Source organism: Barbus barbus (assembly GCF_936440315.1).
Source record: "Barbus barbus genome assembly, chromosome: 5".
In the NCBI taxonomy this organism is placed as follows: Eukaryota; Metazoa; Chordata; class Actinopteri; order Cypriniformes; family Cyprinidae; genus Barbus; species Barbus barbus.
The window spans coordinates 35,906,465-35,931,707 of record NC_136733.1 but is presented as its reverse complement, the minus strand read 5'-3'; the positions used below and the strand labels follow the sequence as shown (position 1 = coordinate 35,931,707).

At 41.6% G+C, this 25,243-nt stretch overlaps 1 protein-coding gene and 1 pseudogene across 2 annotated transcripts in view; one reads left to right on the top strand and one right to left on the bottom strand.

Annotated features, from left to right (window-relative positions):
• Window positions 1-25,243, bottom strand: part of LOC306869969 (CCN family member 1-like) — a 1,026,947-nt gene that overhangs the window by 374,068 nt on the left and 627,636 nt on the right. The window lies entirely within an intron of this gene.
• On the top strand, window positions 550-25,241 carry LOC306869518 (disabled homolog 2-like; annotated as a pseudogene). Its single transcript has 7 exons — window positions 550-965; window positions 2,285-2,390; window positions 20,646-20,696; window positions 20,792-20,854; window positions 21,339-21,924; window positions 23,711-23,828; window positions 24,722-25,241. The product of its transcript is annotated as a disabled homolog 2-like (transcript).

Here is a 25,243-nt window from a genome sequence, read left to right as displayed (position 1 = left end):
TTCGGGAGTGGCTGACGTTGGCTTGGCGGGCTGCTGAGTCGGCTCAGGTTTGGTGCGACTAGCAGCAGCAGAGGAACTGGAGCATTTCGGGAGGAAGTGTCACATCGCCTGAGACGACTTCTGAGCCTACGTAAACCGCTCCACAAAGCCCTCCACAGCCGGTCCGAACAGGCTGTTGGCTGAGACTGGAGCGTCAAGGAAGGGGACCTTATCCGCCTCCTTCATCTCAGTCAAAGTGAGCCACAGGTGGCGTTCCAACACCATCAGGCTGGACATTGACCGCCCGATGGCCTGGGCGGTGGCTTTGGTGGCGCGCAGGGCCAGGTCCGTCGCGCTCCTCAGGTCCCTGAGTGAAGCCGCATCGAGACCGGCCTACTTGCTGGCGTGCATCTTGGCCTGGAAGACCTGGAGCACCGCCATCGAGTGCAGCGACGAAGCCACTTGTCCAGCCGCTGAGTAGGCACGTCCAGCGAGTGAAGACGTGGCTCTGCACGGCTTGGACGGATGGTTTGCCCTTACCTTCCATCATATAGCCATGGGCGGGCAGAGATGCGCGGCCACGGACTCATCCAGAGGAGGAAGGTGCTCTTATCCTTTCTCTTTGGAGCCATCAACGGAGGTGAGGACGGAGGAAGCAGAGGGTCGGATGCGAGACGAGTAGGGGGCGCGGAAAAAGGGGTACGAGAGTTGGCGGGGGGCTTGTTGGCCCCCCGGGAGAAACCACTTGTCCAGCCTGCTGCGAGATGGCTCCTCAGGCGGAGACCACTCGAGCCCGAGCTTACCGACAGCCTTCGTCATAATCCAGACGAGCTCCTTGTCCGCTTTGGGTCTGGCATTGCGAGCCCGAAAACTCTTCCGTGTCCGAAATCGCCAGAGAAAGGCTGTCCATGTCGTCGTCGTTCCCACCGAACGAGATCATGTCACTCGCAGTCGCGGTGGGACGCTGATCAGGCGTCAGAGGACCGGTGAATTTTCTCTCTGAGGTGACAGCGAGGCATGCGGGCATTGTCCCTGGGAGGAAGAAAACGGGAGGGCGCGAGGGGCGGAGTCGCTTTCTGAGAAGAAAGCTATCCGTGAGCGCAGAGAGGCGAGACTAAAACTCTCGCAATGAGAGCAGTCAGTCCCGCTGAGTGCAGCGTCATCGTGGGATTTCGCCAAGCATGACTCGCACTCCGTGTGCTCATCATCAGCGTGCAGGGGAGCCCTGCACATCTGACAATGACGGCGTAGCATTTGAAACAATGCAGATTGCTCTTTTTGTGAGGTTCTTTTAGATGATCGCCAGATGGTGGAAGGGGATAGACCGGTATCGCGAGCTGTGTGCTGCAAGGTCCAATCCAGCTGTTGAGGCGTTTCCACGGCGAAGTCAGCGTCAGTGAAGAGTCAGTGAGGAATAACTTCATCGCTGAAGAGAAGAAATCTGAGATGCGGCGGCAAAGCTTATATAGCCAGAGGCCCTGCCCATATTGGTGGGCTATGGCGGGATGCATAGTCATAGGCTCGCTCATCGCCGCCGCTGAGCCATTGGTTCGTTTTTATAGCACTGCATGAACCAATGGACATGCAGTTTCACTGCGTGATTGAAAAGGCTTCAGTTGAAGAGAAAAAAGGAGTTTTTCCCATACAGCGTCTTACGATGCAGTACGAGTGAAATATCGACAGGGAACTAGTTTACCTCTATGAACTATTCAGTTTTTAATTCAGCCTACTTAAGTCTCTTGAAGTGCGTGATTTCCTTCCTGATTTCAAAGACTATAGAATTAGCAAATAGCATTCAATAGCAGAGAGGAGCATCCATTGGATGGACCTACTGCAAGAAAGAAATCTTAAAAATAGACTAGAAAAGGCGGCTGCAGTTGGGAGCAGTTCTCACTCAGTTGGTGGATATCACATCAAAGGTTGATATCACGTTTCACACATATGCTTTGTTGCTTACAGATTTAATTTAATTGAAATTCTATTACTTTTATATAAAAAGAAACACATTGAACAAGACTAACAAATTAACTGCAATTAAAGGTGTTTTACATAATTCTTTTAGTTTATTAAAACAGAAATTTGTCAACAATCACGAAATACAGAGATGGCACTGTCAGTGTTTGAGAATATTCATAGGCAATTTAAACACATGAAAACATTATATGAGTTTTAAAAAATTTAACATTTTATATTAACTGGGATTTTCGTGTCACTTTTAAGGGAAATTCTAAGAAAACGTCATGACTCTGAGAATTTTCTTAGAATTTGGCCGCTAGGAGCCACTTTTTGCACAAAAATTCTTTAGGGATACGGGCCCAGGAGAACAGGGGGACCGGAGATCGGGAAGCACACACCTCAGCGTGGAGTTAGGAGCTGCAGATGACATGTACAACTGGAGGAAGAGAATTCAGGTAAGTAACACAGGTAAGTCACTTTGCTAGTAGCAGACGATAGTACCAGAAAGTAGAGTCCACTTCGCATTAATGAGATCGGACAATGGATGAAGCTGAGGTGTGTGCTTATAAACAGTGCCTGATTGGTGAGGTGATGAGGGACAGGTGCAGGTGATTAGTATTCAGGAGAGGCTGTGCGTTGTGACTGGCTGATGGGAGAACCTGACCGACTTGTAACAATCATCAGCACATGCAAAGTTGGTTGATAACATAACTGCAATAAAGTAATAGCCTAGTTAACCATTTACACAGGATAAATGGCCGTGCAGAGACCTTTGGAGGGACAGGTGCTCAAAGTATAAAAGGGGCACATGGAACATGGCTTTCAATAGGGCTGTGCAGAAAACACAACAGAAAAGACCATTTTAAGTGTACATGTTAAAGACATTTTTTTTGCACCTCTTAATTACTCTGGAATTATATTATTATTATTATTATTGTTGTTGTTGTTGTTATTAAGTTTACAGCGTATGGTGGTTTTACTGTTGTAAACACTACTGTTGTTGTTGTAGAAAAAAATATTTCTTATTTCAAATATAATTCTATTCTAATCCTGTTCTGAATTTATACGTTTTTTGAACGATAATTATTATAAAAACAGGATTGATAAGTATAATTCGGAGGATGAGAAAATCAGTATAAGCCTGTTTCTCCAGTGTTGTGATAATTATTTTTAAGGCACTCGTTTTTTAAATAAATTCTGTAATAATAATAGTTCAAAGTATGAATAGTTTTTAGTCAGCTAACATAAAAAAGACTCCTCGGCACGCTTTAAACATTTCCCAATTAAACCGCAAGTACGAAAGAGAACAAGCACCTTTGTTTTTATTGCTGTGTGTAGAACGTTAGCTGAATTTTTATATTTAATATTCATTTAAATAAAATGTAAATTCGTCCTCTGCACTTTATTTGAGCTCGAGCAGGTGTTTTCACATAGCGGTTTCTAGATTTAAATGAAAAGAGACATGACCTGACATATCCATATTGAGGAGATATGAATATCAGGAGAGCTGAACACTCTCATGCAGTACATGTTTCATTCATACTCGAAGTCAGAGGGTGCTCCTGCGCAGAAACTTTTGACGTGCAGGAAATCCCTAATATGGACAAACTCACACGGCTATCGCTGTATCTGAGCTGAATAAAAAGCAGAAACGTATTTACTGATGAAACGTGAAGACAATAAACACACGATTGCGAAAACATATGGTTTATGTGTGTTTCTCAAGTTATCTTCAGGTAATAAATAAATAAATGTAACCCTTCTATAGGCAAATACACAGGCACTAGGTTCGTACAGAGATTCAAGTAAGATCTTGTAACACAATGAAAAGACAAATTCTACGGTAAGCAACAACGGAAAACCCTCGTTGTGAAAAGACCCGACCAAGAAACACAAGGAACTTGATTAATAAAACAGATTAACAAACAATGCTGTTCCACAGCAATCTCCTGACCATCTATATCACTCTTTTTTTCAATCAGTAATAAGACGTGCTCTCTCTGTGTGGTGCGATCTGCGTAGTCTGAAAACCTAACATGCCTGAGCAGATTCAACCCATGAGCACAGCCAAGAGGCAAGACAACATGTGATACACTATTTTGATTGGCTTAAAGAAAGACTAACTTAGGTATTGATTTTAAATTTTAAATTAAATTATTCTATTTTGTAACCGGGTTACATCAACTATATGAAAAATGCAGTACTGATTGACATATCATTTAGTATAGAAACTATAGAATATATTTCCTGAATTATTCTGTGATAAAAATGGGAAAAGGGTGTTCGTAGTAGCCTTTATAAAGTAGCCTTGCTGCAGCTAACCGTGCTTCAACAGGCTATACACAGCAATATAAACAACAGCTGTGCATGATCTCTTCATACCGTTCTCGTAAAATAATAATAATTCAATAATATAAGTTTACAAGCACACCACTCAGCTGAGAACTCCACTTACCGGCAGCCTCGGACGTTATTTCCTGGAGGAGCGTCTCGCTGCAGCCCACAAGATCCAGGGGGGCGTGGTTGGATCCAGATCCAACTCCTCCCACCTTACACATACCTAAACCTACCCATCTCCACCCCCTGATCCCTAAACCCACCCATCTCCACCCCTAAACCTACAAATCTCCACCTCCTAGATTCGGATCCTACCACAGCCCCCTGGATCTTGTGGGCTGCAGCGAGCCCTACTTGATTCCCTGCGTTCCATTCGGAAGGGCTCTTCCCTATGCCGTAATCCCTTCAAAGGGTTTACCCTCCGGAGTGAGAGCTTCGAAGGGTTGAAGGGTGTAGGGGACCAAACAACTGCTTCTTGAAGTGCCCTTCTGCATCATCATCCCGTGGCCACACGGAGGCGCTGTCATCATGCAAAGAATCAGCGCAAAGGATCATGGGGGACCGAAGTGTCCATCAGTTGTACCAAAGAGGGCTTCTATACTCTTTGGTTGTAACCTTCGAAATCCTTCATTCCGAAGGGCCCTTTGAAGTGGCTAAATTTGAGCACTTCGGTTTGGAACGACACTTCAATATGGCGGCGATGATTGTTTTCACTCCGAAGTGCCAAAACGTATCCAAAACGTGTCTGAATGTGAGAGATCGTCCCGGATGAGAGCGTTATGTAATTTTAATAATAGTTTGATTGGGCAGGCCTTCACAAAAGGGCGTTTAATTACAAAAAAAAAAAAAAAACTTGCCTTGACAAAAGGGCACTTTGGGCATCAAGGAGAAAAGCACCCACGGCACCCCCCTCTGCACATGCCTGACAGAATATATAATATATTTTATATTATTTAGCCACTTATAGGCTTTAGCTTGATAGAATGTTCAAGTTCAACATGCCATGAAGTCAATCTAATTTAAGACTTTCTTATACTGATATTGTTTATTTCTTACTCCTTAACAGTTCATCAGGCTCTTAATGATTTAATATTTGCCATCTCTTGGAATATGTGAAGGCCAGGTTTTCCATCACTCATCATTAGAACCCATTTTACACATGGCTCTCAAGTCTGACTTGCACTTGCTCTTATGAAAATTTACCAGATTTCTTAACTGTAGCATTTGTTATAATAAGTCGAGCAATACCAGGCCAATGATGACCTCCTTTTTTAAATTAATCTATATAGCATTTGTTATGAAGAGCCTGCACATTTTGAAACAAAAGCTACAACATACCACAGTTGTAATATAAATCTAGGGAACAATCTCTTCCCTTAACAGATTATCTATTATAAATTCTACAACAAGTTAGACAAAATTTACAACATTAAATAAGCCTACAATAAAATGTGATAAATTTTAGTAAAGGTGGTCTCGAGTAGTTTAAAAAGATTTTAATGTATGTTAGTGCTGGTGCAGGATTGTTTTCTCCTCTTTTCATCAGTCTTTTTAATTTATGTGCCTTTCTCCATTGCATTTTCAAGTGTCAATTTCTCAATAGAATTCAAATAGATCACACATTTTACCATCAGCTTCCGATAAGAATAGCACGCGCAAATCTGGTGATATGGTGATTTCTGAAAAACTACACCTCTGGCAGTCAGTGAACAACTGGGTCGCCTCGCAGTCAAGGGAATTTTTTTTGTAGCCAGTGTTTTTTTTTTTTTTTAATCCCCTTCCTCAAATCAGGCTGTTCTGAGATTCCTGTCAGAATGACATAGTTCTGCACAGGCTGCTCCCAGATAGTTGATTGACAAGACCGTCTTACCTTAGACCCGCCCTGAGAGAGCTGTCATCAGTCCACCATTGAGTTGACTCCGGTGCAGGGGAAGACAGGAATGTCTCCGATTAAGCGATTGAGGTGTTTTGTTGTTGAATCTAATAACGAACATAACAGTCTCATTAACTCCTGACATCTGAGAGGATTATAAAAGGCGCAGAGGATTAACATAACTTTCGTTTTGAAGGGAATGCGCCATCCGATCTGCCTAAATGCATCTATGTTCGCGCGAATCATCCGTGATCTAGTTTAATCTACAGAAGTTTTAATGAATCTTTACAAATCGCCTTTCCTAATAATGTGCTGCTTAGCCAGTTTTACGGCTAAACAATACTGCTCGTCACCCCATGGAAGAGAGGGGCGGGGTCAGCAGAGCTCATTAGCATTTAAAGCAACATGGTAAAAACTTGCTAAAAACAGATCTGATTTTGACAAGGTAAAACATGTGTTTGTTTACACTACCATTGAGAAATGTTAACCAAAGTATGTCATATACTTTTTATTAAGACCTTAAAGCAGGGGTCACCAAGTTTGGTCCTGGAGGGCCAGAGTCCTGAAGAGTTTAGCTCTAACCTTTATCAAACACACCTGAAGCAGCTAATAAAGGTCTTACTAGGTATACTTGAAACTTCCAGGCAGGTGTGTTGAGGCAAGTTGGAGCTAAACTCTGCAGTACATCAGCCCTTCAGGATCAAGTTTGATGACCCCTGCCCTAAAGAATCATATCAACTTATATCAAATGGGCATCCTATGACCCCTTTAAAATAACTTTTAATTTAAGTGAACTTAAAACAATCTTCACATAAACCCATTATAATAAATGTCAGCCACATGTGCCTTTCAGCAAGTAGGAAATATACAGAAATTGAATAAAGTTATTAAACTGTAATGGACAGCACATTCGAGGGCCCAGTTTATGGCGGGGCCCCTCTCTGACCACAATAGTGGACAAACGTTTGTTACATTTTGATTGGATCTTGGTGGACTAACATAAGCAAACTGTCCAACACCATCAGATAAAGATGCCAGGACAACAGCCAAACACATCTTAGAGGAAGCAAGAAGAAGACATTTGGTACAAAGCCCATTTTTTCATTGGTCAAAATGCAGTTTCTGCCCTTCACCCACCAACAGACTGATTCATGACAGCAATGTGTAGTGCAACATCTTACGCAAAAGCTGCTAATTCCCATGAGGGAAGAGGCAATAACAGCTACACTGCTCTGAGTCTGGGCCCTGCAAAGGTGAGACAATAACAGATCATCCTACATTCTGAGTCTGCGGCCTGCAAATGTGAGACTGCAACAGATCAACCTTTTTGTTAATCTTTTGTCCAGAGAGACTATAACAGATATCCGTTCTGAGTCTCCCATTCAGAGGGACTATAGCAGATACACCGTTCTGAGTCTCCGGCCTGCAAGGGTGAGACACTAGGGGTGAGACACTAGCAGATACACTGCCATCCCGAGAGTCAGAAACATCAACATTCTGAGCCTCTGGCCCATGCAGGAAGAGGCAATAACGGATACCAAGTCCTGAGTCTCCATCTTATGAGGCAGCAACAGGTATGACCACGTTCTGAGTCTCCAGCCTGTGAAGAGAGAGAGATATTCTAGACAGATAAAAGCGGATTGACCAAGTTCGGAGTCTCTAGCCTAGAGAGGCAGAAGACACACAGACATTTGCAACAAGGTTAAACTCCGGCGAGCAAACCTTCACTTCAAGGTACTTTTGCTTGCGTGTTCCAGGCAAGGACATTTTGGTGCTCCAGGAGATCAGCATACAACAGTGCTTCATGTTCAAGGCTGCTGAAAATGGCGCCGCTGTGTTCGGACGCCATCCAGGCCGCTCCGCTTAGACTTTGCTTTAATTTACTTTTTTACTTACTTTTACTTTCTCTTTTTACACATTTCACATCAGCACTTATCACCTATAACATAGAAATACTTTTGGACATTGGAAACCGCTACACCAACCTGTTCCAGGACACTTTAGCCACGAATCCAACGTGGCCTCTGGAGATTCTTCGGAACGCAGAGATGAACAATAACCCCCCGAGGCAATAGATCAAGAAACACCGCGGGAAACGCGCTGGGATTCGAGATAGACTCAGGAAAAGGGCTCACAGTCCTCCTCTTCCGAGCATTCTGCTTGCAAATGTCCAATCCTTGGAGAATAAGATGGACGATCTTAGAGCCAGGATTAGTTTCCAACGGGACTGTAATATCCTTTGTTTGTCAGAAATATGGCTCACGCGCTCGGTCCCGGACACTGCTATAATGCCAAGTGATAACTTCTCTGTTTTATGGATGGACAGAACAGCAGAGGCCGGAAAATCCAGGGGTGGAGGAGTGTGTTTCATGATCAACAAGAAATGGTGTGACCCCAGGAATATCTCCATTCTGTCGCGTTCCTGCTCGCCTCATCTGGAACATCTTTCCATTATTTGCCGCCCATTTTATCTGCCCCGGGAGTTTTCATCGATCATTGTTACTGCTGTGTACATTCCACCACAGGCAGACACCAGCTTGGCTTTGTCTAAGCTTCACGATGTGCTCAGCGGCTACATTAACAAACATCCTGATGCTGCCTTTATCATCGTGGGGGACTTTAACAAAGTCAACCTCAGGCAGGTCATGCCGAACTTTCACCAGCATGTATCCTGTCCAACTAGAGGACCAAATACACTGGATCATTGCTACACTCAGTTCAAGAATGCCTACAAAGCCCGCTCACTACCGGCTTTTGGAAAATCGGACCATGCCGCCATTCTCCTCACACCGGAATATAAACAAAGGCTCATTCAGGAACCCCCGGTGCAGAGAGAGTCTTGATGACGTCGACTGGGACATGTTCCGGGCGAGTTCTTCTGACGTCAGCGAGTTCACGGATGTAGCATTAAGCTTTGTAAATGTGGGGCATATAATAACAGTCCCTTTAATGTGAAGGTTTCCAAAGTATAAGGAAAAGAAGCCCCCCCCTCCCAATGCTTTATTTTATTTTATATAGCTCATTTTGATGGTTATGTATTTTAAATTCATAATGGGTTTAATATATAAAATCTGATTTAAAAGCATTTTTGGTGCAAATGCATAAGATTGCTTCATCTGTTGTGATTAATGCTTAACAAAGCATGTTGTTCTAGCGATCTAACGGTAGAGGGCGCGAGTAGAAGAAAGGTGCAAGCGAGACGGAGAAACAGAAGAATAGGTCGGAAAATAAGTTAGTCAACGTAGGCAGAGTTTCGAGTGTGCCGCGAACAAGCACTTCTGGGATGTATGCACATAAAAGAACAAGAGATTAAAAACGAACCCATCAAACAACGCACGTCTGGAACTTTTATTTCGGCATGCAACATAAACACGCTAACCAAGCAAGCTACAGAAACAATAACTATAAGGATATTCTCCAACCAGAAACCGTGGGTTGACAGAACAATCCGTGCTGTGATTAACACACGCACTGCCGCTTACAATGAGGCTCTTCTGACTGGGAATATGAGCGAGCACAAAGCATCGTGCTATGCTCTCCGACGCGCAGTAAGAGCCGCCAAACACAGATACAGAGAGAGAATGGAGTCTCATTTCCAGCTCAATGACTCTCGACGGATGTGGCAGGGACTGAGGACCATCTGTGCCTTTGGAAACAAATCTTCTGCTAAGGTGAGAGCAGATCCATTGCTGGCCGACGAGTTAAACATGTTCTTCGATTGCAACGGCGGCAGCTCGACTCTGCTGTCCAGCGCGTCAGGAAGCAGCAGGCAGAGCAGCGATAATTATGTAATCACCGTGTCGGAGGATGAGGTTCGGAGGGCGCTAAAGAAAGTGAACGTCAGGAAAGCAGCCGGACCTGATGGGATAACTGGCCGTGTTCTGAGGTCCTGCGCTGATCAGCTCGCTGGTTTGTTCACTTCTATGTTTAATGAGTCCCTTGCTACCTCTGTGGTTCCATCATTATCCCTGTGCCTAAGAACAATAAACCCTCTTGCCTGAATGACTATCGCCCAGTTGCCCTCACATCTATGGTCATGAAGGTTTTTGATAGACTTGTAAAGAGCCACATTTGCTCCTCCATACCTGATACTTTGGACCCTCTTCATGTTTGCCTATCGCCCAAATAGATCCACTGACGATGCCATCTCTCATGTCCTCCAGTCTTCCCTCACACACTTGGACAGCAACAATGGGAATTATGTAAGGCTGCTAGTCATTGACTATAGCTCAGCTTTCAATACTATAGTCCCCATCAAGCTGGCTTCTAAACTCACAGACCTCGGCCTAAACTCCTGAGACTGGATTCAAGACTTCCTCACCGGCAGACCTCAAGTGGTGAAAGTTGGCCAGTTCACCTCAAACTCCATCACTCTGAACGTAGGAGCCCCACAGGGCTGTGTCCTGAGTCCTCTGCTCTACTCTCTCTACACACATGACTGCGTGTCCTCTCACAGCTCCACATCTATTATCAAATTTGCTGATGATACTGTGGTTCTGGGCCTTATCTCCAGCAATGATGAGACCGCATACTTGGATGAGGTAGAGAGACTCACATCATGGTGCCAGGACAACTGTCTCTCTCTGAATGTGAGCAAAACTAAAGAGCAGATCATGGACTTTAAGAAGAGACGGCAGCAGCCCTACACTCCTCTTATGATCAGTGGGACCCCTGTGGAGAGCTTCAAGTACCTCAGTGTAAACATCTCCGAGAACATGACTTGGACTACACACATCCAAACACAGGTTAAGAAAGCCAGGCAAAGACTGTACCATCTGCGACAGCTGAGGAAATTCAGGGTCTCACCAGCAATCCTGAAAACTTTCTATTCAGGGACCATAGAAAGTGTATTGACTCAGTGCATCTCAGTGTGGTATGGAAACAGCCCCTATCAGGACTGCAAAGCACTACAGAGAGTTGTGCGCTTAGCTGAGCGCATCTCAGGGTCTGCTCTCCCCTCTCTGCAGGACATCTACCTCAAACGCTGCAAAAATAGAGCTGTCAAAATCATCAAGGACTCAAATCACCCTGGTAACCGTCTATTCACTTTGCTTCCATCTGGTAAGCGCTTCCGTAGCCTGTTGGCAAAAACTGAGAGACTTAGGAGGAGCTTCTTCGCCCGGGCCATCAGGCTCCTAAACTCTAACTCTGTGTCATAACATCACTTGACTCCATGTAAATATCACCATATAAATAAGCTATTCCAGAGGTGGAAAGAGTATGAAAATATTTTACTCAAGTAAAAGTACCATTACCTTAATGAAATTTTACTTAAGTACAAGTAAACGTACCAGTCTAAAAATCTACTCAAGTAAAAGTAAAAAGTAGCTCAATTAAAATTTACTCAGAGTAAAAATTACTTTTTAACAGTTGGGGGGACGTAAAAATTGGATAGGCCAAGGGTGTCAAACTCAGTTCCTGGAGGGCCACAGCCCTACACAGTATATATATCAGCTGAATCAGCTGTGTTTAATTAGGGTTATATCTATACAAATCTAATCATTTTGAAAACTACATGGTATGTGTGTTGGAGCAGGGTTGGAACTAAACTCTGCAGGTCTGCGGCTCTCTAGGAACTGAGTTTGACACCACTGGGATAGGCCTATAAATCTCAAACTAGTTGTTTTTAATTAAAGGAATCAGTTATTTGGAATAACAACACATTTGGGCTGTTACCAGGCAAATTAAATCAGTATCAACAAAATTCATCTTTGCAATGCAGAGGAAACACAGAAGCTTCATCTGAAGTGACATTTAGATGTATTTACACACTGTTTAATGCAGGACATGAATGCATTTAACCTGCAGATATAATGTTTGATATATAAAACATAAAATGTTGAATACTCATTTAAAAAAAAAAAAATAATATATGTATGTATATATATATATATATATATATATATATATATATATATATATATATATATATATATATGTATATATGTATATATATATATATATATATATATATATATATATATATATGTATATATGTATATATATATATATATATATGTATATATATATATATATATGTATATATAAAAAAAATCTAAATATACTTTAAATGTGAAATTAAAACCGCCAGTAGGTGTCACCAAGTCACTGTTAATAAGGGAGTCATGGCGACTGAACCAAATCATTTAAATGGTTGATTCATTCAAGAATAAAACACCCATGAGGCTGCTCAGAGTGCACAAAAACAGTGCAGTGGCTGTGTTTGGGATTAATTTTGTTGTCGAAATAGAGCAACAACAGGCAATATGGTGTCTAAAAGGTATGGTGTCTAAAAGGTTTAACTGTTGTTAAAAAAAAAAAAAAAAAATCTATACGTATTCATGCTGATTTTTGGAGAAAATCGTGTAATATAGATTTACTATATGAAATTATATAAATATACTGTACATTTTCTGCCCCTATATCTTCAATTTTGTGATCATTTTAAATGCATTTTAACAGACTGAATCACGAAAGAACACACTTTAAATGCGCGCGCACACTAGTCTAATCTAGACTTCACAGCACTCTGTAGGAGTGTTTTGTTTGGTTTTTGGCTAAATACTGATAATGTCAAATCGCACATTGTTAAAACAACAATTACAATATTATCGCAGACGATATCGCGCACCGTGCACCACTGTCTTTTTGGCTAATTTGTATAAAACCTTTTGCTAAACTGCCAAAGCTTAATTTTAACCACCAATGCAATGATGCAAGTATTTATCTTACCTCTACATGCTTGAGAAGGGGTGATGTCAAGATTTTATAAGCTGCTAGTTTTATAAGCAGCTAGTTTGGTCTCCCTTGACAAACACAGCTTAGACTGAATAATAGAGCATAAATATGGCCAAGGGTTCACTTCATTTCCTTCGAGTTCAACTTCAGCAGAATACGACTGGGTTTGGTTTTCAGCTGGGTCTGCACCATTAACGCCTGTCTTGTCCGTCTGCATCTTTCTTGTGATTTTAGCGCCAGCTTGTTCTCTTGCCCATTATTTACTGCAGTAGTTTCCAGGGAGCGATTTTTTTTCACTCAGTAATTAAAGCGTTTTAAAATGTAGCGAAGTACAATATTTCAAACAAAATGTACTTAAAATTTTGTAAAAATTTAAGTAAAAGTAAAATTACATATTTGAAAAATTACTTTAAAAAGTAGAAGTACACAAAAAAGTTACTCAATTACAGTAACGCGAGTAAATGTAATTCATTACTTTCCACCTCTGAGCTATTCATAATTTTTCTCTACCTCATATTGCTGCTATTTAAATACCCTGTACAACTTTTGTACGGGGTACATTGTTTTGCACATTTCTCTTTATTACTATTTAAGTCAACAACATACTGACCTGCACATTTATATTTATATTTTTTATCTTTTATTTTATTCTTTTATTTTTCTACTTTTCTTTTTCTTAATATTTGTATTCTATATAATTGCACTGTCCTTGGAGCGGACCTGACCTACATTTCACTGCTGATTATACTCTGTATAATTGTGTATGTGACAAATAAAAAATCTTGAATCTTGAAACGGATTCCTACTCCTTTCCCCTCTGCATTGCTGCCAGCACAACCAGTGGATGAAGTCACCGCCACCGGACTGCTCATTCAACCACAGAGAACATAACTATCATTTATCCAAACCTCTTCCAGAGACCTTGGCATTGTTGTGTATTATTAGTACATGATTTTTCTAATTAAATGATTTTTCTAATATCTACATTAGATATTATATAGCTGATTGCAGTTGAAAACAAATCATCTCTAAGGTATTGTTTGATGCATAATAAGGTTCTTCACCTTATTTGTTTCAGAGTAGCAGCAGTTTATCTTTCCAGATTATGTAGCTCTGACATACTGTAGCAACACCTATCATAATCACTTGAATTTTATGCATCTTATGCACTTTATCCCTTTTTCATTACTGGTATTCATTTAGGCAAGTAGTTGTTGATTACTCTTGTCTATCTTTTGTTAATGAAATCTATTTTATTACACTTGTGTCTTCCTTGTGTTGATGATATAGAAAGAGGTTCTACAAGTTAGAGATCCCACCAATCTTTCTTATGTGATGTACTCATAACCACACCTTAAGTGACACGTGATTCAAAAATCATAACGAGTACCCAGGTTCATAAATAATATGAATTATGCATAATGTATAATTAATTCTAAAGTGAAGATCATGGTAAACCATTAGTAATGACTCAAGCATTCCCAAATCCTTCTAAAAGAAATGCTAATTACTTGGATCAGTATTCTAAAGTGAAAATCATGATAATAACTGTTATATTTGAGATATACAAATTACAAATATAAATTTTGGGACTTTTTTCAAATTTGAATAAGATGAAAACTAAAAGACTTTCAAATCATATGAGCCAATATTTTATTCACAGTAGAACATAGGTAGCATAACAAATGTTTAAACTGAGAAATATTACAATTTTATGCACAAAATGTGCTAATTTCAAATTTGATGTCTGCTACAGGTCTCAAAATAGTTGGGACGAGGCATGTTTACCATGGTGTAGCATCTCCTCTTATTTTCAAAATAGTTTGAAGACGTCTGGGCATCGAGGTTATGTGATGTCCAGAGGTTCTGGAATTTTGGTGTTGGAATTTGGTCCTATTCTTGCCTGGTATAGATTTCCAGCTGCTGAAGAGTTCGTGGTTTTCTTTTACGTATTTTTCGTTTAATGATCTGGACTGCAGGCAGGCCAATTCAGCACCCAGACTCTTCTACTATGAAACCATGCTGTTGTAATAGCTGCAGTATGTGGTTTTGCATTATCCTGCTGAAATACACGCCATCTGGAGGGAGACTATTTTAGCAAATTTACAGAAACACACAGCACACCATCACTGTACAATGCAATGGCACTGCTTTGAGCAAACCAAACTACTGGTTAAGTCAATGCACGGTTAAGTGGATCTCACAGGACAACAGTGCAGGGCAATAGGGAATTTGCAGAATCCATTGCTGACATATTGCTCTATTTAGGAAAACAAGAACTTGCACTGAGAGGGCAGGACGAGAGAGACACTTCTGCAAATCATTGGAACTTTTTGGAGCTCTGCGATGCCGAGCGTGACAAGGCATTCAAATAAATGTCCCGTTCAATCTAACGAGCCCTGACACACAAAATGATTTTTTAGAAATAGCTGCTTGTTTAGTCACAGACAAGACAATCCACAGCATTGAAGAAAATAGTTTTTTTACTGTTCTAGTGGACGAAACATGCAGTTTTAAAGGGGACATCAGATGCCCATTTTTCACAAGTGGGTATGATTGTTTAGGGTCTTCATGTAAAGTATAACATAATTTGGTTAAAATTGATCAATGGTAGTGTAAAATAACACCATTTCAACTTATCAAAAACAGCTCTGTTCACAGGGACCCGTTTCGGTGCATGTCCCTTTAAATGCTAATAAGGTCTGCTCACCCCGCCCCTCTCTTCCGTGGGGTGACTAGCAGTTCTCTGAGGCGTTAGCTGCATTCGTCGTGGAAAGGCAATTTGCACAGGAAAGGCAATTTGCACAGATTCATAAAAAAAAAACCTTATGCTCACTTCTTCTGTAGGTGAAGCTAGATCACGAATGATTTGTGCGAACTTGCATTTAGGTAGATCGGGGGGGCACATTTGCTACAAAAACAAAAGTAATCCTGTGTGTCTTTAGCAGCTCAGATGTTGGGAGTAAATGATGACGGCTATATTCATTATTAAACCCTCAATCGCTTAGGAGACATTCTTGTCTTCACCTGCTCTGGCGTCGAAAAAAGGGCAGACTGTTTACAGCTCCCTCAGGGCGGGTCTATGATAAAACGCCAGTGTCAATCAACAAATGTGGGAGGGGCCTGCCAAAGCTACATTACACTGCCAAGAATCTGTGAACAGCTTGAACTGAGAAAAAGCTTATTATTTATGGGGATTTAGAAAAAAAAAGCCCTTGGTGGATTTTTATCATTATAGGGTGGTTGTGTACACACAGTGAATTTGCATCTGATGCCTCCTTTAAAGAGAAACAAATGGCCGTGTGTGAGGTACACAGAGAAGCTGGAGATAAAGGAAAGATTTCTAGGATTCATTGACTGTTCTGAAAGAGCGGATGCTACTGGAATCTGGCGGACGGGTTCGCCCTATCTTCTCCTGCATTCCCCAGATCTAGCGCTCTCGCTCGGGGCTGAAAGCCCGCAGTGTGGTTCTTCCCCCTTTGAGTGAGAGCTCGCTGTTACTGAGGCAACGCGTGCATTATGTCATTCTCATTCATATCAGAAGCGATGCCCCGGGTGGAACAGACGCTTGCGAGCTATCTGTCCCCTGGCGCGGCATCGTCTCTGAAGGCTCGCGGCTGCAGGTCAGGCTGGTGCGTCTGCGGTGTTACAGGCGTACCAAGCCGACATACCTGCTTAAAGAGCTAGATGAGGGATAGGAGCTCAAATCTGCTATCTCTAGCTCGAAGGGCTGCTGGGCGGGAGCAGCTCCTCATACAGAGAGGCACAGAAACAGAGCGCTGCGACTCGCGCTCCCCCACGGCCTAGGGCTTACGAGGACAGGCCCCCATGGGGACGAGCGGGTTACACCTCATTATACGGTGTCCGTCTTCCCCCAGTGCCCTCGGGAGACCAGTCAACCAAACCCTGCCAGAGCTCCAGCGAGCACTTCTCTCAATTATTTCTGCCCGGAAACGTAGCGGAGCTGAGAAGCTCGCCACCCCTGCGGGGGTCTCTAGAGTAGCTAGTTCGGCCATCTCCTGCCGGTCCTCCACTTCAGGGCACCGAGCTAGTAGCTCTAGACACTCCAGAGGCCAGTCTCGAGAAAGGCCAGTCTCTGTTCTCTGTGCACACTGTAGAGAAAAGCTATCGTATTCAGTTCGGCTCTCTGCCGCCGCCTTTCAACGGGGTAATTCCCATTCTGGTGGGCCCGAGCAGGCTCTGGTTATGGAACAGGAAGTAGACACTCTCTTGAGGAAGGAGGCCATCGAGGTGGTCCCTCCTCACGAAAGAGAGTCCGGGTTCTACAGCCGGTACTTCATAATTCCCAAGAAGGATGGAGGGTTGCGTCACATTTTAGATCTGCATCAGTTGAATCGCTCAGTCAGCAGACTGAAGTTTAAGATGCTCAAACAGGTCGTGTCTCAGATCAAACAGGTCGTGTCTCAGATCAGGTCCGAGGACTGGTTTGTCACGATCGATCTAAAAGGACGTACACTTCCACACCTCCACCCTTCCCACTCACAGTCCCTGAGGTTTGCTTTGGGGGCAAAGCTTACCAATATCGGGTTCTTCCCTTTGGCCTTGCACTCTCACCCCACACTTTTACATCAACGATTGGTTGATTCTAGCTCAATCGGAGCGGCTGGTGATTCGACATCGAGGTGTCGTTCTCGCGCACTTGAAAGAGCTGGTATTAAGAAAACTGCTGGGTCTGATGGCAGCTGCGTCCAACGTGATATCTATTGGCCTGCTGTACATGAGACCCCTACAGTGGTGGCTCAGAACCAAGGGGTTCTCCCCGAGGGGAAACCCACTTCGCATTCAAGATCATGCGGCGATGCCTACGTGCCTTAGACATGTGGAGACGTTCTTGGTTCTCGTCTCAGGGCCCGGTGCTGGGAGCTCCTGGTCACTGCGTAATGCTAGCGATGGATGCATCCCTCACCAGTTGGGGAGCGGTCATGAGTGGCCACCCTGCCCGCGGTCTGTGGAGTGGTCACAATCTCACATGGCACATCAAGTACCTGGAGATGCTGGCCGTGTTTCGAGCACTCAAACACTTTCTCCCAGACATAAGAGACCACCATGTGTTGGTGCGCAAGAGAGCAGACATTCTGTTGAGGCAGGTGCCGAGGCCCGGGGTCACCCAGCTCCACTGGGACTGGATGTTGTGGTACAGACTTGGCTGAGGCTTCGTCTGTATGCCTTTCCCCTGATCGCTGTGCTCCCGGGAGTTCTGGCAAGAGTGCGCCGGGACGAGATCGGTCTACTACTGGTAGCACCGTTCTGGCCGGGCCGAGTATGGTTCTTGGACCTGATTTCTCTCTTCGACGGCTCTCCATGGGAGATTCCTGTCAGGAGAGATCTCCTCTCACAGGCGGGGGGCACTATTTTCCAGGGCTCTGAACCGGTTCAAGGAACGAAAACGAAAACCAGAAACGAAAGAAATTTTGACTGGAACAGAACCGGAAACAGAAACAAACTCAAATTTTATAGTTCCGAACATAATCGAAAACTTGAAATGGCCGGTAACCGGTTAATAACGTTATTTTAGCGTTCCATTTAATATTTTAAATTTGCTGTCAACCAATCAGGAATTCAAGTAGTACAGACTATGCAATTGTGATGCTGATGCATCCAGCAAGTGAAATGCCGCCCGCGCTCAGCTGTGAACTCTAGTCGCAATGGCAATGAATTCTACTACCATCTGTTTTAATGGGAGGTAGCAAAATCTGACAGGGTTGCACAAATCGTCAGAACACCGGCGTTATGGTTTATCCGACGACATTTTAAGATGGATTCAACAGATCTTACGCACCTGTGGCGCTTCTGTGAACGGAGAAAACACAATAAAACTATAGGCTTACATAAAAAGGAATATATATGCCTATACACTAAATATATTTCACGTAAATCATTGACAGATTAACAAAACGAAAGAAAAAAAAGTTAGGCCTACGGTTCATTGTGATGCATTCCAACATTCCCGGAAAGGAAAACGAGATGGCAGAAAGTAGTTTTCTTTATTTTGCAAAAGCTTTAAAGTTTTATTTTACAGTTTTATTTGTTTTGCAATAGCTTGACAGTTTTGAATGATGTCTTGCATCTGTATAACCAGCGTTGGTATGGCCATATCGCGCTGGCGCCTCATGCGCACAAAGACACATATTTTTGCGACATTGCAGCCAGTTCAAGGGCTTTAAGAAAAATGGCACCGATGATGGCAGCTATTGTGCGTTGCTCTCCAGTGTTTGTACTGTTTTTGTTTGTTTTTCCTGTTTTTTTAAATACGATCAGTTTTACCAGGGATGACCTGCTGAACATTCGGCAGAACACACCACAAAATAAAGTCTTGTCAGGCCAAATACACACTGGAAAAGGAGATCAGAGTGGCAAAGAGGAATTATTCTGACAAGCTCAGGAAAAAAAATCTCTTCCAGTGATCCTGCTTCAGTGTGGATAGGAATGAAGGATATCACCAGTTACAGTACTGTGGAGAATCAACACCTGGCAGACGACTTGAACAAGTTCTTTTGTCGTTTTGAAAGATCACCCCACACCCGCCCTGAACACCTCTCCACACAACCATTCACACCTCCAGCAACCCCTCTCTCCCCCACACCTACGATTCAAATCAGCGAAGAAGATGTGTGCCAGGTCTTCAGGAAAAACAAAAGAAGGAAAGCACCAGACCCAGACGGTGTGTCACCAGCCTGTCATTATTGGGTATGTCGCTATGTAGCCATGTTTCAGTGAAAACCATGACATTGCAGTCCAAACGTTTCTTACTATGGGTGATGCAAAGTCGTATCTCATCCATTTTGTTCACCAATGACCGCACATTAGCGAGGAAAATGCTGGGTAAAGAGAGCCGGTGCGGTGTTAGTGCGGTGTTAGCTTTAGCTTAGCTCTTAGCCCTCCACGCTTCCCCCGCCTTTGTTTACGATCTCGGCGCCGCCTGTGAGCACTTCCGCCCCGGCCGAGCAGAGTGCGTAGCCTCGGGTGTTCTGGAGATCTCAGGGATGAGTCGATGATTGGTTTTAAAACTGTTGGAAAAGTGCAGACCGATACCCAAAAGCTCCTGTCGGGTGTATGATGTTAAGGCAAAGCTGTTCCGTGCGAACAGGCCCGAGATGAGCAGGAAAAATACTGCAAAATTGCAAAAACTGGTGAGACGCTGAGCCTCGCGATGTGTATGCACCGCCATCTTGGTCTTATATTGAGACCCTTAAAAGAGAAATGAGGGCTGATGGATGTCTTTGGTAAGTTGATACGTGTTAATCTACCTCTAATCTTTTTTTTTCTCTTCTAAAACCAGCCTGACAGTGTTCTGCTCCTTGACTTTGCTTTTGTGATTGATGGTAATCAAGGAAACCCTTTCATCTCATACCCATCCCCTCTCTCCAATACACCAGATGACAAACCTGAATCATCCATATCAGATCTTTTCCCAACTTATAGTACCAGATTTTATTACTTAATAACAAAAGAAATGCTGTTTCAAGAACTTGTTTAGTTTTGCTCAAGCAGCTCCCAAACTTTGAATGGCTCTAAAAACCATTATGCAGAAAAATTTCCTTTTTTTTTTACCTGAACATATATTTAACCAAACAGATTTTCCTGTTATGTTTCATGCATTTCATTGACTGAAATCTTTACAACTTTGCAGGGTGACGGAAATAGTACTGTGATTGAGGTGGTTATAAATACTTTGGGCAATATTTCAGTCAGTTATTTTGATGTAATCCTTTATTCATTTGTCTTAATGATCTATCATCAGAATGGTGGTGATGCTTTACTCACTTTGGATGGAAAAGACAATGCTGTAAAAGTAAGTGCTTGCAACTTCATACAAATTTATATTATGGAACAGGTTAACATTTGTCATCGGAAAATAACCCAGAGGATGTTTTGTATTATTCTCAGACTGTAGAGCAGCAGCACCTGTTTGGTGATATGTCCACTCCACCTGACATTCACTCTCCGACGGTAATGATCCTACATTATACATTTTTGCATTGGATCTGCTGTTTATGTGGTTTCAGCTGATTATCTGATTATTTCTTTTAAAAATATCTCTGGAGTTAGAATGAGCAGAGTTTGCCTTTATGCTTGTGGTTAGAATTCTTGTTTCTTCCCTAGACATTGTACAGACTTGTTTTGGGGCTCTTAACACTAAATGTTTTGCCTGTATCTTCGATTAACACGTACCAACTTACCAAAGACATCCATCAGCCCTCATTTATCTTTTAAGGGTCTCAAGCATTTGGATTGGCTGCTTTTCATGACCAAAGCAAATACTCCATCACTAAAAATGTTTTTGAGAAAGTCCCATTGGTCAGTAGATGGCACCCAAACCCAAGAAAATGGTAAGAGAGTTCTTCAGTTATATACTGTTACTGCTGTTTGAGACCCTTCCTATGGAAATGTTTATGTTAGAATGCTGTCTAACTTTTTTCTCTTCTAAAACCAGCCTGACAGTGTTCTGCTCCTTGACTTTGCTTTTGTGATTGATAGCAATCAAGGAAACCCTTTCATCTCATACCCATCCCCTCTCTCCAATACACCAGATGACAAACCTGTATCATCCATATCAGATCTTTTCCCAACTTATAGTACCGATCCGTTTAGTGATGATCCCTTTCTCCCTTGAATGATCAATCAGATTCCATGTTCTCTTCTAATAATGAGTCAGATCGGTCTAGTTTCCTTTTGAATGGGCCAGACTCCTCTTCAAACAGTCAACAGTTTAATGGACTGTCCAGGGCCCAGTTGTCACATGAAAGCAAAGTAAACCAGCCTTTTTAAGTGATCTGAATGATGACAGCAATTCCTTTAGCCAGAATCCTTTTTTGAGAACCTCAAACAATCCACCAATCTTAAATGGGTTATACAAATCAGGTCCTCCTGTTCTCCAAACTCCTATAAGTAATGGATTGAGTAAATCAGTGGAAGGGTTTCAAACCATCCTGACAACTTCTGTTCAATATGGAGGCTTGATGGTTCTTTGCCCCCCACCTCGAAGCTTGAAATCTGGATGCATGCGGAGGAGAGAGAAGGTGAACGTTTGACAGGAGAAACTTCTGAATTCTCAGTCTGTAATACTGCACATCCAAATGCTGAGAGAGATTATAAGGATTATTATTTATTATTTATTATTATTATTATCATCATTTAGTCATTTAGCAGACGCTTTTATCCAAAGCGACTTACAAATGAGGACAACAGAAGCAATCATTTGTAGTATTAAAACAACTAAAAACAGATCCAAAACTAAAAGCTAAAACTTTATAAATACTACCTATACACATTTAAAAAATAAAGAAATTAAATAAAAATGACAAATGCATACAACAAAATTTCTAAACTTAACATTTAAATGAAAAACAAACAAAAAAAGCTAAAAACAATTCAAAATATTAAAGAACAAAAGGTATAAGAGTATAATAATGATTCTAACATAACACTAAGCCAAACACCAAAAAAACAACTAATATATATATATATATATATATATATATATATATATATATATATGTGTGTGTGTGTGTGTGCGTATATGTACAAACACACACACATACATAAATATATATACATACACATTTATAAATTCGATATATATATATATATATATATTTAATTTCCATTTAGTTTGCTGAAGTATTAAAATAACTCAGATTAAATAAAACTAAAACTTAATAAAAGACCTATACAGACATAATAAATGACATAAAATAAAAAAAAAAAAAATCACGACAGTATAGTTTATAAGTAATCCTAAGAAATAACATTGCCAAACACACATGCTAAAAACAACAACTTAATTACACATAGTAAGAAATTTGTATAAAAACTGAAACAGAAGTGAAACAAGTAGTAGAAAAGAGGAGAAATAAAAAGTGATACTTGCATCCTTTGCCGGTGTCCCTGCCCGGTGGAATCGATGGTCTTTACACTCTTTGGTCTTCACACAAGGAGGCCTTCACACGACAGCTGCCGCAGTAAACTAAGCTTTTTTATACCCACCTAACAAAATACTAATTTAATTTAGCTGAACACATTTTCCTTATTTTTCCACAACAAATGGCCAAGCAAGCGCAGACACTGACAAGATACGCGAGACAGAACGAGACCAAACGCGGTATCAGTAAACTCCACAATGTTCTTATAGAACACTGATAGTTGGGTTTATGATTTATGGGAGGTGTTTGGGTGTTTAAAGGTATTTTTTTGCACATTGGAAAAATTGGATGGAAACTACCACATTATCTTGTGTTGTGGGATATGGCATTGTTGTACTGTCAGTGTCTTAAAAATAGATAATATACTTTTTGCTCTTTAAGAAATCTACTAAGAGTTATGATAATAGACTGTGGCCCTTATTCACTACTTAACAATAGAAGCTTCATGCATCCATAGGTTCCTTTCCAACTTATTTTAACATAATTAAATTATGGATGCAATCACTGAAAGCAATACTGCGAGTAACTGCATACTTGCTTAACTGTATGGCAATTGACATTTCATGAGCTCTACTCAGAAAAACAGTTAACTGAAAATCATCAGATTGCCAGTATATTTAGTTTGTTTCATTGCGCCTCAGTTTAAATGTGCAGGGTAAGTATAGGTTCAACCAAGTATCTACATATGTCAAACTTAACATACATTTTTTTTTTCCCATGGCAAAACTTTGGTGAAAAAATTGGTCTTTTTCTCAATGAGGCCATTATTACATTTTATATTCTGTATATCTTTCTTTTTGAAATGTATGCTGTATCTCGTTTGGCATTGTAATTCTGCTTAAGAGCAGAGTACTAAAATAATTTTAAATGAAATGTGCTCCAGTTTGGAGTTGAACTTTTTGCTCCACCAGCCCAGAATGAGTCTCAGCCCTCAAATCAGACCTCATCCATTCCAGCAGATCTATTCAACGCCACGCCTTCCTCTACAGTCAATGCCCTTGGTATAACGCAATCTGTCGGTATATCTATCTAAAACCTTTAACTCAATGTATTTTTTTCCTATATTGTTACCCATAAAATTATAACATTAACTTGGAACTTGATTTTGTCCTTTATTCCACTATAGTGCAGAACTCACACTGTACACATTTTGGTCATCGTTGGTCAGAATTTGTGTACATTTATATATGATGTTTTATTAACAAGGTTCGGGAGGAGCACGATCAGGTAATCAACTAATTTTAATAAAATAGTTATTAAATAGTTATTTAAAAAAAATTTATTACATATGTCTACACAAACAGCAAACACAAGCGTATATATTAACCGTTTAGGCTATGGCGCTAGTCGCAAATAGCAATCTACATAGCAAAACCTCAGAAAACTATACACCTAAAACAAGAATTACTTACCACGCTGGGAATATATAGTTTAAGTTATAAATTAAATCTGGAATTGTTATAGAAGTTCAGCAAGCTTCAACACGAGAACAACATGGCCTTTTTCTTTTCTTCTAACGATCACATGAGCCTACTGAAACAACGTTCTTAAAGGGACAGCACCCAACATATATAAAGATCCATTTCTACTTTTTGAAAAACTAGTATGTGTTATTACAAAGACAATGTTTTTTAAACGAAATAATCTGCTTTTATATTGTAAGTAAATTTCACGATTTCTAAAAGCAGACTTAAAACAATGTCAAGTTGAGTAAATGTTAAAAATAAATTTAAATAAAACAGAGCACATGTAAAATTAAAATCACTTTTCCCCCTGAATTTCCTCTCCTAGCTCCCTCTTGGTTGTTCAACTTTTGCATGTCACTTCGAACAGGGTGAACATGCTTGAATTTTTTGATGTTGTTTGTAATTAATGTAATTATTGTGTTCTGTAGGTTCATTGTCTCTGGGCCCTACTTCTGTCACTCAAATTCCTGGGACAGCTCCATCTCTATGGAGTCAGACTCCCACAATGTTTCCACCTCAGGGTGCTGTTCCTCAAGTAATGGTTCCAGGACAACCAAACCCTTTTCCTCAACCATCTGCCTTTGGAGGAATGGGGGCAACAAGGAGTTTCCCCTTTTGGTCCACCAACTGTCACTCAAGCCTGCGGTCAACCAGGAACTGCTGCACCTTTTGGAGCCTGGCCCACCTCTGCTCCTGTGGCAGGCCCTTTCCAGCCAAACCAATTTGCTCCCATGATGCCTCCTAATGCAATGATGGGTATGCAGCAGAGTGCAGTGGTTCCTCCTCGACCTCCACCCCGTCCTCCAGTGAAAGAAGATCCCCCAGTGGTGAAATGTTGCCTTTACAGCTTTGGACCCCCTAGGGGAGAAGGAGAAGAAGAGCGGAAAAGATATGTTCACTCCCAATGATCCAGTGCTGCTGAGCCAGAGGACCACACAAGCACTGTAGAG